Genomic DNA, 6,000 nt, shown 5'->3' with positions numbered 1-6,000 from the left:
GGGTTTCCTGCTTGGGAAGGGGGTTGGCAGAAGACCTCCAAAGTCTTTTCCAATGTTGTAATTTTGTTCTCTGATGATGTAATATAGATCCTATTTTTTAGAAGATAATGTCATAATAGCACCAATGCTTATTCTTCTCAAATTCATCTAAATCAGGGGTCTCCAAAACACTTCAGCTCATCAACCCCTTCATGATGTTTTAGATCCTTCATTGACCTCCAAACATTTATTATATGAAACCAATTTGATAAATACCATTTTAATTGTACTATGAATATTATTAGCATCAAAAACAATTGTGGTTAGTCATTGGTCCTTGGGGGTTGACATTGTCTTTGGAGAACCTTGATCTAAATCTTCCTCATGTCCATTTCCTTTAGCAAAAAGAAATGAATATTTAGGGGACATTTAATGAAGTTGAACATGTGTAGTAGATGAGCATATGTGATGGGAATTGTTGCATCAAAACCTACTATTTTTATTACACAGATCCATCCACATAATGCATTCTCCAGTGTATATTATGATTTCAATTCTGCCTTGCATTTATCTCCAGTTCACCAATTCTTCCCTAAATATCCTTGCTCTCAAATTTCCCAGCCTTTCATCTTCTCTGTATTTTTATAGCCAGATAAATGGTACTCAAGTGCCCTTAAAGCCAATTGATATAATTTAAGGGAAAATTTACCTCAGTATTTTATTTTAGTGCAAGGACTGCACTCATAAGGACTCAATAGCAGCTCACATCATTGGAAATCAAGCAGGAAGCAATACCCCATTTAGGTAACAACCAATTCAGACAAACAATCTAACAGTAAACAACAGCCAAAGTCAAGATCTACCAAAACACTCATACTGACACTGACAGGGCAATCCACTTGTATGTAAACAGAGAACAATCCTCCATCCCTTGGTAGCACTGATGCTGCTGCCAAGATGTGTAATGAAACGTCTGCAAGAAAACAACCAAGCTCAGAGAGCGTCAAGGACCCTACAATAATCTATATGAGAGTCCGCTAGAACTGTCACTCAACCACTCCACCCAGGTGAGTTGACAATCAACTATGTATTGTGGCCCGCCAGCAGCCAGTGGAGCTGGCAGGAGATTCAGAGAGTGAGGAGGTTGGGGAGGCTCTGATGGGGCAGAGAAGGGGCATGCGCAGAGTTGTCAGATGAAGGGAACAGGGGTCGACTTGGGAGTAAGGCAGAGGTGGGTTCCTACCAGTTCGCACCTATTCGGTAGAACCGGTTCGTCAAATCTACCAAACCGGTTAGAAGAGATTCCACCAGTGGACCCAGAAAGCAGGCCATACCTACAGAAGAGGTTCCAAAATTTTTTGAAACCCACCACTGGAGTAAGGCCACAGGTGAACAATGAATGACCTCTCCCAGAGGAAATAAAAGGAGCAACAGTGGAGTGGAGTTTGCAGGAGACAATTAGTTCGCTTAACTAGTTCGTGACTCTCCGAGTCTCCTTGCCAAGTTTTGCAGATATCGGCCTGTCAATTCTCCAAGCCAGAGAAAGTCTGTGACTGTAAATACTCCTTTGAAAGACTTTGCCGGATGTGAATGAGCATAATTCACAGTAAATTAATAAAAAAGGGTTTTTTGGTCGGGACAAGGAGTTTGTTTCATGCTCTTGGAAAGCCTCGGTCAGAATACTATGGAAAAGATGCATCAGTTCAAACGACCAAGTCACATAATAATGAACCCAGGTTGACAAATGCCAACAAAGGTGAATTTTTGCTTACCAGTGATAGCAACAGCCTTTTCTCTCCCCGTGCATTAGTAAGTACCTGGAGAAATTCCAGTAGCAATAGGGCTTGATTGTTCCACCTATGGTTTTCTCTGGATCGCACGATCTTATCACAAGAGGTTTTGCAATTGACCTAGAGATCTGCTTTGTACACAGGTAAGTTGCATGTATTATATTTACGCCTCATTGATGAAGGCTCAGTTTGCCTTGGGTGAGCTTCAAAAGAGCCAACATACAAGGACTTTTGAATGGAAACCAGGAAGCCACCTGATGCCACTTCGTACTATACCTTTATAGAGGTGGGCATACATACAGTACCTTTGTTCCCATTTAAACAACTTAACTTGACTTTGATTGCCTTTCTATTTAAATTAAAGTATTCTTCCAGGAAGAGCTAAATCTTGGTGACTTCATGGGCAAGACCTAGTGGTTCACAATAATAACAATTTAGAAGTTATGGCCATTGTCTTATTTGTCCTGATTTCTCAAGGTAATCAACAGCCCTATAATATTCTGATAGTCCTTAATTAGAGGTGGTATTCAGCACGTTCTGAAAAAGTTCTGGAGAACCGGTAGTGGAAATTTTGAGTAGTTCAGAGAACCGGTAGATACCACCTCTGACTGGCCTTGCCCCCACCTATTCTCTGTCTCCCGAGTCCCAGCTGATCGGGAAGGAATGGAGATTTTACAGTATTCTTCCTCTGGAGTGGGGAGGGAATGGAAATTTTACAATATCCTTCCCCTGCCACAGCCACCAAGCCACGCCAGGCCACACCCACCAAGCCATACCACACCCACCAAGCCACGCCATGCCCACCAAGCCACACCCACAGAACCAGTAGTAACAATTTTTGATTCCCACCACTGTCCTTAATCCAAGTACAAACATTGGCCCTATGACCTTTCATGCCACAGTCAGTAGAGTAGAGTAGAGTAGAGTAGAGTAGAGTAGAGTAGAGTAGAGTAGAACAGGACAGAATAGAATAGAATAGAATAGAATAGAATAGAATAGAATAGAATAGAATAGAATAACAGAGTTGGAAGGGACCTTGGAGGTCTTCTAGTCCAACCCCCTGCTTAGCCAGGAAACCCTACTCCACTTCAGACAAATGGTTATCCAATCTCTTATTTAAAACTTCCAGTGTTGGAGCATTCACAACTTCTGGGGGCAAGTTGTTCCACTGAACACTGCCATTAAGCGAATCACTGCAGTTGTTCAATTGCTAACAAAGTTGTGAAGTGATCCTGGCTTCCCCATTGCCTTTGCTCATCAGAAGATCAAAAAAAGGTGATCCCGTGATCCCAGGACAAGGACAAGCGTTTGAATTCTGATCACAGGACCACAGGGATGCCGCGACAGAAATAAGTGTGAAAAACGGTCACACGTCAATTTTTTTTTCCGGAGCTGCTGTAACTTTGGCCACTAAATGAACCGTTGTAAATGTCAGGGTTCCGAGTAACGTCCCCAACGAACGAAGACGAACAAAGACTCTGAGGCTTGAGGTTCCTCAAAGTTCCATTTTATTAGAGACGTCCTATTGGCACATCTGGGAAAACCCGAATCTGAAACCTTCCAGGTTTTCCCAAATAAACGTTCAAGCACCTGCTCAGCACCCATATGGTCCAATCAAAGCACAGTCCCAACTGGAGATGCCTCTGAGTCACATCCCTCCAGGTGCAGGGCAAGATGACCTTGACTCTCCGAGAAAGGAATGCTATTGTGACTATATATCTCCCCAGCTCCATGCAATCCCCCCCCATCCCGTTTTCCCAAAGTGGCAAATGTGGCAGGTCTGAAGTCCCGATGCAAAAGATGTCTCCCAGGCCTGACAGTAAATTGAGGACTACCTGTATTTTGTTCTATATTCTGGACTCCCGACTCCGGACAACACAGCCAAGGTCAATGGCTTTAAGCACATTGTGTCCGAGCTTGCTGCCCTCGTTCTTAACTGGAATGAAAGAACACAAAAAGCCACCGAGAACAGCAAGAATATAGCTGGCAGGGAAGGTAAAACGAGGCGAAAGGGAGAGGATTTTTGTGACGCTACAGGCTGCAGGACAGAGAGTGAACGAGGCCAGCAAGACTCCAAGTTCAAAAGGCAAAGGCGTTTAGCTTTACGTTTCAATAATTGAATAGGGGTCAAAGGACTCTCAGGCCTTATCCCGGCTCTTATCAGCCCCCGCGGGCACCTAGCTCGCTCCAGCGCCAGCCCCATTACACGGTGATTTGATCCACCCACGGGCATTTGATAGCCAGCCTTTTGGAGGGTTGATAGGCATCTGGGCTGGTCTCAGGTGAGTGAAGATGGAAGCCCGCTTTGCTCCGACCTAAGGCGGCAAGGAAAGTCACCTCGCGTGCCTTCATCCGTGGAGGCCACCTTGTGCTGCTAAGAAAACTCTTGTTCTCAGATTCTGCACTTAGCACTTAGCCATTAGACTTATATATCGCTTTGTGGAGCTTTTGCAAGCCCTGCTCTAAGCGGTTTAGAGTCAGCTTCTTTCCCCCAACCATCTGGGTCCTCCTTTGACCCACCTCAGAAGGAAGGAAGACTGAGTCAACTTTGAGCCAGTCAGGATCGAACTGCAGTTGGCAGAGTTAGCCTGCAGTACTGCATTCGAGGAAGGAAGGAAGGAAGGAAGGAAGGAAGGAAGGAAGGAAGGAAGGAAGGAAGGAAGGAAGGAGAAAAGGGAGGGAGAGAAAGGAAAGGAAGGAAAGAAGCAATAGCACATAGACTTATATACCACTTTATAGTGTTTTACAGCCCTCTCTTAGCGGTTTATGTCCACAACAATCTGGGTCCTCCTTTTACCCACCTCGGAAGGATGGAAGGCTGAGTCAATCTTGAGCCGGTCGGGATTGAACTGCCAAACTGCTGGCAGTGGGCAGTCAGCAGAATAAGCCTGTAGTACTGCATTCTAATCCCTGTGCCACCACAGCTCTTCAGCCAACATGATCCAGCGTAGATCTGTGGTGAAGAAGGGAATCAAGTACTGGAACGCTGTTATTATGTCACCCCCTAATTCTCCTTTTCTTTAGCATAGCCAAACTCAAATCCAGCCAGTCTTCGTATGTTGTCGTTTCCAGGGCTTTGATCCTCTTAGTTGCTCTGCTCTGAACTTTTTCCAAAGTCTCAACATGTTTTTTGTTAGTATGGATGGGGACCAAAATTGGTTGCAGTGTTCCATATGTATTTGATTGATTGATTGGATTAGGGCAGTGGTTCCCAAACTTGGCAACTTTAAGACTTGTGGACTTCAACTCTCAGAATTCTCCAGCCAGCTCTGCTGGCTGGAGAATTCTGGGAGTTGAAGTCCACAAATCTTAAAGTTGCCAAGTTTGGGAACCACTGGATTAGGGTTAGGGTTAAAGTTTGAGTCCCCCCTCAACAACGGGTTCTGGCAGGCATACTTCTTAACCCCCTCATGGCGAACCTGTGGCACGCAGGCCAGAAGCGGCATGCAAAGCCATTTCCCCAGGCATGCCGAGCCGTCGCCCATTGCTCTTCCGGGTTCCGGTCAGAGGTGGGTTCCTACTAATTCGCACCTATTCGGTAGAACCGGTTCGTCAAATCTACCGAACCGGTTAGGAGAGGTTCCACCAGTGGACCCGGAAAGCAGGCCATACCTACAGAAGAGGTTCCAACATTTTTTGAAACCCACCACTGGTCCTTGGATAAGGCTATTCTACACTATCATGCTCCTATTTATAAAACTCAGTGCCTCTGTGAAAGGTAAGGATGACAACTGCGTTTGTGGCGCAATCAGAACATTGTGTGTGTTGAAGTTGTTTTAACGCAAACTAAAGATGCCTTTTAAAAAACAAGTTTACATCATATTCTTTTGCATGCCAGTGCTGTGTTTGAGGTCATTTAAGGTGGTTCTGACAAGTGTCGTCGGCATCTTCATATCCGGTCACATGGGCGGCAAGCCACTCCCATCCGGTCACATGGGCAGCAAGCCACTCCCACAAAGGAGGCCACACCCACAGAGTAGGTTCAAACAATCTTTGAAACCCACCACTGGTTCCGGTGCACCAGCCAGCTGGTCTTCACATGCGCAGGAGCGCCGGAAACCCAAAGAGCAGTAACCTTCCTGGCACATGCACGCGCACCGGGCGGCTGCTCTTCCAGTTTCCATCAGGCACGTGCACTTCTGCTTTGGCCCTCGGTGCCGAAAAGTTTTGCCAACATCGTCTTAACACATTTGTTGGATTATTGATTATCCTGACCTGGGAGGCAGCTGTT

The sequence above is a fragment of the Thamnophis sirtalis genome, unplaced genomic scaffold, assembly GCF_051295495.1.
Source record: "Thamnophis sirtalis isolate CommonGarterSnake01/CBP01778 unplaced genomic scaffold, rThaSir2_p1.2 scaffold_14, whole genome shotgun sequence".
NCBI classification, from domain to species: domain Eukaryota; kingdom Metazoa; phylum Chordata; class Lepidosauria; order Squamata; family Natricidae; genus Thamnophis; species Thamnophis sirtalis.
The sequence above is the reverse complement of the archived record's forward strand: the minus strand, read 5'-3'. Positions refer to the sequence as shown.